Raw genomic sequence first — 11,226 nt, 5'->3', positions numbered from 1 at the left:
GGAGTTGGTATAAGCAACGGGTTGCCCGCCCCATTTGCCTCAAGGACTCATACTTAAATCTTAACTAAATTAACAGGGAGGGATTTTGACACCTGCTTAATCCGGTTGAAGAACATGCGGGAATCAGTGACACTTTGTGTGGTTCCTTGCATCGCTGTACCATCTGAGGTGACCATGTAGTAAATCTCAGGGGGGAATGTCCAAGATTAGGAATAGCTATATCCCCATATACTCTGCACGTGATCTCACAACTAACCTTATACTGTGGGAGTTGGTTGAGCCTCTAGCCATTTGTCCCATTTCTTTGTAAACTTTTCAGGGCACCCTCTTCTAATATATATCAGCTTGTATAGAGGGATTGCTGAATTAACTTGCTTCTGCCACATGACAAGTGAGGGAGGGTCTTGGGCCTTCCACTTCATAGCTATACACTTTTTGGCCGTAGTATATAAAATTGCTAAGAGAGTTCTAATTGCCCTTGTTGGGGCCAAATCTTCCACGTGGTTAAGCAACATAATCAACGGGTCAAGTTGAATTGGGATGTCTATAACCTCGGATGTGTAATCCGTAACCGAGGTCCAGAATTGGTGTATTTTGCTACATGACCAAAACATATGCATAAAATTTGCCGGGGTCTGGTGGCATTTGGGGCATTCTTCCGAGTATTGCATTGAGATTTTATGTAGTCTGGAGGGAGTGAGATAGGTTCTGTGCAGAACCTTAAATTGCAGTAATTTGTCTCTAGCCGCAACCAAATACTCTTGGTGTGAGTCTAGAACCTCTAGCCAAATATCCTCAGTTATACACGGAATGTCTTGTGACCAGTGGCGAAGAGGAGTAAGGTCTGAAACTGAGTAAGACAAAAGTAGTTGGGCATAAAACATAGACAGTGGTTTAGTTAGCTGAGGGTTGTGTACCCCGTCTTCTATGCTTCTCGAGGATGTGTCAACGGAGTAGCCCGAGACTTGGGCGGATAAGGCATGCCTCAACTGGAAAAATCTAAATAACATATAGTTCGGAATATGGAACTTGTCTTTCAAATACTGGAAATCACAGATAACACCATTTACACAAACATCCTTAACATACTTAATATTGAAACTGGCCCACAGCTGAGGGTCTGGCACTGTTTGTACCTGTGTTAGGTTCGGGTTGCACCAAAGGGGGGCGTAGGGTGACATATGGTTGGGAGGTCTCGGGAATAACTGAAGAGCTGTACGCCAGGCCTGCACCACAGCTTTCATTGGTATTGTAACGTTGCGTGAATGAGTAATGCCTCTATATAACAAGTTTTTAAGTCCTTCATATGAACCTATCACCCGTGCCTCCAAAGTAGTAGACGGGTTGTCTTTTGTCGGAGAGGCCCACCACCATGCAGTCGTTAACCTAGCTGCCAGATAATAAAAGAACATGTTGGGTGCTGCCAGTCCTCCTTTGTCTGCGGGGAGTTGCAGTTTTGTTGCCCTTACCCTAGGTTGGGTAGCCCCCCAATATAGATGCGTCAGGAGCGACTTAAGTTTCTGGAAGAAAATTGAGGGAACACTGACAGGGGTTTGTTTGTCGGAAGATATATAAAAATTTTGGTAGCATAACCATTTTAAATAGATTAATGCGTCCCACTAAAGACAGAGGCAGCTTATCCCAGGCTTTGATTTTATTTTCCAGGGTAAGCAACAAAGGTTGGAGATTAAGATCCACAAATAGTTTAAAATCTTTATGGATAGTAATCCCAAGATATTTAAAGGACGGAGCCCGCTGTAGCCCTTTCAGATCAAACGATGTTGGAGAGTTAGGGGCATCGATAAAGAACAAATTCGATTTCGCCCAATTGATTTTTAAGCCGGAATAATTTGTGTGTTTGTTGATAATAGACAGGGCCGCCTCTAAGTCGGAGGTAGGATTTGCCAGGTATAGAAGTGCATCATCCGCAAACAAGGACAATTTTTCCGTTTGCGGGCCCAATTTAAGTCCAACAATTTCAGGGGACCCCCTGATTAGGCAAGCCAATGGTTCCATTGCAATGGCAAAAAGCAAGGGGGACAGCGGACAGCCCTGCCTCGTGCCCCGAGTGAGGGCAAATTTGGAGGAGACAATGTGATTAGTTTTGACACATGCTGTAGGGGCATGATATAAGGCTTTCGTCCATTTCAGGAAGTTAACAGGGAATCTGAGATATGACATGATAGACCATAGGTACGCCCACTCAACCGAGTCGAAAGCTTTCTCATTGTCTAATGAGGCAATGACTCTTTCGCCCGAGTTGTCGTGTTTGATTGCCAGATTAGTATAGAGCCTCCTGAGGTTGATATCCGCTGATCTACCCGGGATGAATCCGGACTGATCGGGGTGAATGATGGCAGGAAGGATAGGGGACAATCTCCGGGCCAGCACTTTAGCCAATATTTTTGCATCACTATTTATAAGCGATATAGGCCGATAAGATGCACATTGCGTGGGGTCTTTACCCGGTTTTAATATCAGGATAATCAAGGAACTGTTGGTAGAAATCGGGAGGGCACCATTATCACAAATGGCATTGAAAATTTTTGCTAGGCATGGCGCTAAAAGCGGACTGAACCTTCTATACCATTCCATGGGTAAGCCATCTAAACCGGGGGTTTTCCCAGGTGTAAAGGAGTTGATGGCCTCGGTTACTTCTTGGTCAGTTATGGGCGTATTCAAGATATTGCCGTCGGTGTGTGACAGGGGAGACATATCAATGTCATGGATATACGCTTGGATAACTGATTCCTGCATCGTTAATTTAGTCTTGTATAGGGATTGGTAATAGCTAAAGAAGGCCGCATTTATTTCCCCTGGGTGTGTGTGTGAACGATCCCCTGCTCATCTCTTGTGCCCGGTATTGTGGTAGTATGAGTTGGGTCCCTCGCTAGTTGGGCTAATAATTTCCCCGACTTATCCCCATTTTCCAACAAATTTGCACTGTGGTATATATGCGACTTTTTGACCTCTTCCGTTTGAGCAATTAACAGCTTAGTTTGGGAGAGTTGCTAAGCTGTTCTGGTATTCTCATTGGGGGTTTGAATATAGGCCTTCTCCAGATCCACCACCGTTTGTATGAGATTGGTCAACTCTAGCCTATGTTGTATATTGAGGCGCTTGATGTGTACAATATATTCCCCCCTTATGAATGCTTTGAGAGCATCCCATACTACCGGGTATTCAGCTGTATTCTCATTTATGCGTAAAAATTCTACAATACTAGATTCAATGTGACCACATAGACCTGTATGAGTAACCCAGTATTGACTCAGTCTCCAGATACTATTGCTTGCCTCCCTCCCCATGTGTACGCTCACTAGGATGGGGGAGTGATCGATATCCCTCTTGTGAGATGTTGAGTGTCCAACACCAACTGATTGACTTCAGGTGAGCCCAGGGCCATATCAATGCGTGATAGGGTAAAATGTGCTTGGTTATAACATGTGAATTGAGCAATCCCTGGGTTCCTATATCTCCACAAATCTTTAAGCCCAAATGCATCGAACCATCTATGAAAGGCATTATCTGTGCGGGAGGGTATAGGTAATCTGTCAATTTGTTCATCTAGTACTGCGTTAAAGTCTCCCATTAACAAAAGCGGGGCATCAGGTAGGTTAGCTATCTTAGACATAATAGTATATAGTATCGCATCCGAGAACGGTGGAGGGACATAGACATTGACCAGGGTAATTAAGGATCCCGTAATGCGGGCTTGAACTATCAGGAATCTGCCCTCTGGGTCAGATATTAGATGCAGCAGGGTAAAGGGACATGTTCTGTTCACCAGGATTGTAACTCCTCTCGAATAGGTTGAGTACGTGGCATGGTATGCTGCTGACACCCAACGTTTTTTAAGTGTCATAAGCTTACTGCCATCTAAGTGAGTTTCCTGGAGGAACACTATATGAGGGTTGTGTTTTTTAACAAATTGAAACACCAAGCTACGCTTTATAGCACTACCAAGACCCCTGACATTCCAAGACATAACATTCAATCTAGCCATGGTATACTGTAGAAGAAATAGAGGCCTAGTAAAGGCCACCAAAGCACAGTCTTACATAACGCAGTTTGTAAATACAAGTATCGATACCCCACACATTTAGAGAAAAAGCAGGTAAGGAGAAACTGGGGAAAAAACATAAACCAAAAACATACCCTTGCCCCCACCCCATCCACCCCTGCCCCCAACATTAGAAGTGGATTTAGCGCCCCAAAAAAAGAACAAATATACTTATGATTACGGCTGCTGCCGAAGTAGGAATAAGAAGACTATAAGTCTAATGAACAACGTGTCCCGTGCTCACAGGTAAAGGATACATTCCCAACGAAGTGGGTAACTGAAGGTTGTAGATACTGCACAAACAAATGCTTTAACGTCTTGGTGGTCTATTGGCTTTTGACTCGATCCAATGTATTGCATCTTCTGGTCTCGTGAAAAAATGTGTGTGGTCATTCTCTTGGACCCTTAATCTGGCCGGGAAAAGCATAGCGTAGGGCAAGTTGTGCTGGCGTAATCTTCTCTTGGCTTCGGTAAATTTCAGGCGTTGCTTGCGAACTTCAATGGAAAAATCCGGGTAAATGGATACTCTGGTATTGTCATGTATAATTTCCTGTCTCTTCCTGGCTTCGGAGAGTGCTCGGTCGCGGTCTCTGTAATTTAGAAGACGTGCAATGAGAGGTCTCGGAGGTGCCCCTGGCGGAGGGGGGCGAGCAGGAATTCTATGCGCCCTCTCAACTATGAAGGAGGAGGAGAAAGACTCTGCTCCCAGCTTTTCCTTGAGCCAATTCTCGACAAACAGTTCAGGATTACCCCCCTCCGCCTTTTCAGGAAGGCCCACCAGCCGGATATTGTTCCTGCGCAAGCGATTCTCCATGTCGTCTGATTTTGCCGTGAGATCTCTTATTTGCTGCGTCATACTGTGGATGTTATCAGGTATGGGAGCTATAGTGTCTTCCAGAGTGCTGATGCGCCTTTCTGCCTCCGTGGTGCGCTCTCTGATTTTCTGCACATCATGCTTGAGTAAGGCTAGATCTGCTTTGAGGTCATCAAACTTGCTAATTGTGACTGCATGGTTAGTAGATATAAGTGCCATTACCTCTGCTAGCGTAGGCTGGATTGGTGTAACCTGCTGGGAGTCCTCACTTTGGTTATGGTAAGGGGAGAGTGCAGGGGAGTCATATGGAGACGCTGGAGGAGAGGCAGCATCTCCATCGTCTTGAGTTGTGCTTGTCTCCATCTGGTCTCTGACATATTTCCCCAATTTCTTAGCCGTGGATGCTGCAATATTTCGACGGCCAGCGCTTTCAGATGCACCATGAGCCTTGTGTGCTGTGTTAATGGGTACAGCTGAATTGCGAGCGCCGTCGCGATTCTTTTTTGTGCTCGCCATCGAGAGATGTATCAGTCTTCAGTTACGACTGTGGTTCCTTCAGAAATCGGTATCCCCGCCGGGAACCGGGTGATGTCAGGATAAATTGAGCACGGGCACGGAGCTAATCTATTATGCTTCCGTCCCGCTCGCGTGTGGACTTGCCACTCCTGTTACAGGGATATTATACGATGAGGTAAGTCGACAGCAAGTCGTCGGGGGCTATTGTGTACTGTGCACACGGATTCAGTATCAGTCCAACCACCATGCATCCACCCCAAGACTTGGTCTCTAAACCTCACTCTGGAATGTAGCTAGAGAGAAGGATAGTTGCAAGAGGTCTGCAGTTTACTCCCTGGAAAGGTGAGATAGGTAGCAGGGGGTTCAGACGGTCAACTCAGGTGTGGAGTGCGTGGACTCTATGATATAGACCCGGTAGTATTGTAGTGGCTGCTTTGTATAGGCTGGGGCAGCTACTCCGAGTAAGGAGTTAATGTGGGTCCTGCCTTGTAGCAGTTAAATTGCAGATCCCAGGGCAGTGTCCTTTCGAAGTAGCAGGACTCCAACGTGGGGTTTGGCAGGGTCCTTAGGGCATTCCCACACTTTATATGAGGCCACTATACTGTAGGCGAGCATAAGAGGTTTGCTGTGTGAAGGCAATGGGGAGCCACAAAACGTCGTGCTGCGCATGAGGCACTGTGTACAGGGGCCTGGAGAGTCAGTGCAACTAGGTAGGGGCTGCTACTGGCAGTAGATGGATCCCCAGGGCTCCGATCCCACTCACCCCACTTAGTTTCTCTGCCGTCCGGAGTTCTATATAGAGAACCGCGCCAGTGTCAGGGCCGCGGACGGGTCCGCAATCACGCAAGGCCGCGGCTTCAGGCGAAGCGCTAGGCCCCGACCGGATCTCAGCCGGTATAAGTGCCAGAGGAGTCGGAGTGGCAAGGAGAACCACCGGATGGCTCCCCCAACCCTCCTACACTGCTTCAGTAGTTGGATGGTGGGTTAGGCAGGGTATTTTGGGCAAGCTGAAGGCCAGAGCCCCAAGAGCGCAGTAAAATGCGGCCGTGCAGCTGCCCCAAAGATGACTCTTGATGCTTACCAGTGCTTGAAACACAGCTTTCAGCTCCCTGAAGTTTGAGGACCATGTCACCACTTTTGGTGGCCATAGACCTTCAGCTGATGATTGTAGGGTATGAGCCCACAAGCCTAGGCTGCTGGCATCTGTAGTAACTATTTGCCAAGATGGGAAACCTATTGGCTTGCCCTGGGAAAGATTGATCGGATTAAACCACCACTCTAAACTCTTCACTGTTTGTTGAGATAGAAGTATGATTTGGCACATATGACATGTCTTAATATGATACATGTTCCATCTGATTTTTATGTACTGCGATATGCTATACGATGTACATGTCTAACACACTCTGATATTCCTTTGTCTGTAACAAACGATAACCCTTTTTCTTTCCCTTTTGGAAAAACAATAAAAATTTATTGAAAATAAAAAAAGAAGTATGATTTGGCTTTGCTTGCCATCTTTCCCATTTTTGCAGAAACTTGAACTGGAGCTGCCAAAGATGAATCATCGCCCATCTGACGGGTTCCTTTGTTGCTACCAGTTTCCCCAGGACTTCTTGGTGTAAGGGAACCTCATGAGATCTTGAACCCTGCAAATAATGTCTCACACCTTGACTGGGATACGATACAGTCGTAACTGACGGGTATCCACTAAGACACCCAGGAACCCCATCTGTTGCAATGGAGTCAGCTGCGACTTCTGAAAATTCCCCATCCATCCATGTTCTGCTAGTACTGTCAGGGTCACCTGCACATGATGATTCAGAACCTGTTTGCTCGATGCTAAATAGCATGAGGTTGTCCAAATTCAGTAACTGAAAATCTGTATGCCTTGCAGACATAAGACAGCAATAACTGGAACCAAAACCTTTGAAAAAGTTCTCTGTGAAGGCACTAGCCCAAAAAGAAGTGCAAGATACTGATGGTGCTCTCCCATCACCGAAAACCTCAAAAATCTTTGATGATCGTCGAAATCTATCTTTACTAACCAGCCATTTAACTGTAGGTTTTGAGAAATAATACTTAATGTTCCATCTTGAAAGACCTTACCTTCAGAAACTAATTAAGTCATCTGAGGTCTAAAATAGTTTGGAATGATTTTTTTTCTCAGGAAAATTGGAGAATACATACCTTGTCTTCTCTGACTCCATGGTACTACCAAAATAACTCTTTTCCACAAGAGGTCTGATAAAATGTCTCCCATAGCCCACTGAGCTTCTGATGTTTTTGGAATCCTTGATTCCAGGAACACATCCTTTTTAAAAACTCCAAGTGGTAGCCTAGGGATATCACTTCTAAACCGAACTGTTCAATATTGTTTTTGCCCAGACTGAGAGAGAGAACTGTAGGAGAGAACTCTTGCCTGCTGAAGCTTTTGATATTATATTGTCCAGTTTTGGCCCAAACAGCAACTCCCACTCAAAAGGAAGCGCACACAAATTAAACGGAAGGTGTATCTGCCTGCCAGTGTTTTAGCCACAACATTCTTCTGGCTGCCACTGCATACTCCATAATCCTGGCTCCCAACCTGGATGCCTCCATGATGAAGTCAATTGCTCAACCAGTGTTTAATCCACAACATTCCTCTGGCTGCCACTGCATACTCCATAATCCTGGCTGCCAACCTGGATGCCTCCGTGATGAAGTCAATTGCCACCTTAATATCATCCACAAAATGATCTACATTACCATAACCCTTTATCCATGCCACCTTGTACTTCTGTTTCTATCTCTTGCAGCCAAATCTTAGATGCTTTCCCACACGTCACTGCCATGGCTTTCTTTAACACCGTTTTCTGCCTTCTCTCCACTGGATCTTTAAGTGAAACTCCCTCATTCACAGGTGATGGCTGCATCAACCTTAGGGGGACTGGTCCAATGGCTCACATCCCCCTCCGAATCTTTTTAAGGTGTCTAGGTACCAAATATTTTTATCTTTTTCCCCAAACATCTTTTACTGTTTTTCCTCTTGTTCTGTATCCTCCAGTTCCAAAACTTTCCAGACTGCTTTAATAAATGGCTCCATCAGATCCATGTCAAATGAAGAATCTTCATCTAAAACCATTAGTTCCTCCTCCTCATCTGAAATGGGCAATTGGCTACATCTGGTTGCCACTTGCTGATGCCCATTATCCTCTGCTGACATCTTAGGATCAACCACTCCCGATCAACCACTCCACCTTCAGTAACACACTTTCTGTGACAGTTCCTACCAGATCCTTCAAATACTTTGACATTGACACCTTAAACCAGTCTTTCATAGAACTCCATTGCTCCTCTGCTCTTTTGCCAGACATAGACTCCCAGCACATCAGGTATACTTCCTAGTTATGCATCGCTGGGTTGTCACATATAGAGCACGTTCCACAGCCTTCCTGGAATGATGACTACATCTCCTAGGTGACCTAACAAGGAACATAGTCATTATAATCAAATTATGAATCAATCATAACGCTCTCTGAGACACTTACCCCTTGGAAGTCGACCGAGACCTGCGTCTCCTTGAACTCATACTATGCAAAAAGAGGAGTCAATATAAGTAGCCATAGGGGACACCTAAACCATCAGTACGTGCTTCACTTACATATAGGCTCCACTACGCAGCAAACAGCTCAAGCTGTATAACCACAACTTCCTGCGTCAGAAGCAAACACCACTCCTCTTTCTAGCACTTTAAGCTATGGTGCGCCTAATGATGAAGTCACCACGCCGCACCATTTGCCTTCCATGGCATCTTACTGCGATCCCGACTTACTGTGCCCGAGCAACTTACTGCAAACCTTAGCCTGGCTATGAGGCTTCCACCAGCTATCTAGTGAACCAGCAGCTTCGGTGAGCATAGAGGGAACCCCACTGTATCGACAGGGGTATCCTTCCTACCGTATATACTCGAGTATAAGCCGACCTGAGTATAAGCCGAGGTACCTCATTTTACCTACGAAAACTGGGAAAACTTATTGACTCGAGTATAAGCCTAGGGTGAGAAATGCAGCAGCTACTGGTAAAATGTCACCTAGCGCAGAAGCGCAAGCAGCATCTGGCAAACCTAGTCCCTGTGCAGGTGAGAGCACATAAGCGCTGGCTTCCCAGGCTTGGCTCACTCTCCCCAGGGCTGCCTGTTCCATGCACTTACAACATGTAGTGAGGAGGAGGAAGAGGGAGAACACTGCAGCACGCATTTCAAATCTCCCTCATTCTTCCACACTATGGAGGAGCCAACCATGCAACTGCCCCCAATGGCGGATTAATGGCATGTGGGGCCCCTAGGCTACAGTATATCCACACAGGGCCCTTGGACAAAATAATCACATTAGTCCACTCAAAAGCCATGTGTACCTCTCATCTCTTCCCTCTTTATGTGATAAGAGTTACGGTACATACCGGTAATACACAAGACAAGTGCCATAAATATCTAGCAAATTATATACTTATAAATGGTGCTTCGGGATGTCATTAGTCATAACTGATGCTTAGTGATGTAATTTCTGTCACTTTGGTCCTGTGCTTTTATATAGTCATGAACCTCTGGGATATAACATATCCTTATATTTTATAACAGGGGGTACATTATAGGCACACTAAATAATAAATGCTGAACTTAAAAAGGGAAGTTCCTACATTTCAATGGGGAGAGACAGTATCCACACAGGGCCCTTTTTAACTCTTTCCTCTAACCATTTGCTTCCATATCTTTCCCTTCCTCTCTCTGCACCAGTCACAGTGCCTTTAAACTGTAAGACAAAAGTTAGTTTTGCATCTGTTTTCTTTCCCCTGTTTCTTGCCTCCGTTTCTATACAAGCCAACTTCCTGTCCACCTCTCCTCTCACAGCCCGACTTCTGAAAGTCCGTTCTCTCCACCTCTCCCACCCCTACTGTCACAGCCGTCTTTCTCTCTCCCCCTCCTCTCTGAATCATTTCACTCACAGCTCGATCTCTGAAAGCCTCTTCTCTCCACCTCCCCCTTTTTCTCACAGTTGCTGACAGGCTGACAGGCTGCTTTCTCCCTCTCTGCACTGCTGGATCTTGTTTCCTTTGCGGCAAGCAAAGATTAACCGCCGGCATAACATCGCATGTTCATCAAGCTCTGCACGTCACTTCCGCCTACTACATTGCCACAGGGTCCTAGCGCCGGGTTCCTTAGTCTTAAAACCCCTGTGCGCACCCAGTGACTCGCGTATAAGCCGAGGTAGACTTTTTCAGCACATTTTAAGTGCTGAAAAACTCGGCTTATACTCGAGTATATACGGTATATGCGAGGACAGGAAAAAAGAGATGGGGTAAGGGGGTTGGGGAGAATCTTTTATTGGTCTTCCTGTCCTTCCGGAGTTAACTCATTAGTGACTACTGCAATGCGGAAGGACAGGAAAGTCATATGTTTCCCCACATTACCAGGCCATAAATAGGTTTCATGCACTACTGGCTACTGGGTATGGCAGCACTGGTGAGTAGGGCTGCCACCTTTCTGGAAAAAAAATACCATCCCTCCTATATATTTATCTTTATTCCCTATTAATAACATTGGGTTTAACCATCATTTTTACCGGCCAGGTGGCATCCCTACTGGTGAGTAGTATAGCTACAATCATAAACAGGGCCGGAACTAGGGGTAGGCAGAAGAGGCAGCTGCCTAGGGCGCAACAATTGGGGGGCGCTGGGCAGCTACCTCTTCTTCTCTTCTTCCTACCCCTAGACTGGACCTGCCACTGCACGAATGCCGTTACTGTGCCTCTAGGCGCATGCGCGTGCGCGCACCAACATCTATATGGGCATGTGT

This window comes from Xenopus laevis, chromosome 2L (assembly GCF_017654675.1).
Source record: "Xenopus laevis strain J_2021 chromosome 2L, Xenopus_laevis_v10.1, whole genome shotgun sequence".
NCBI lineage: Eukaryota > Metazoa > Chordata > Amphibia > Anura > Pipidae > Xenopus > Xenopus laevis.
Note: the sequence above shows the minus strand (reverse complement) of the source record.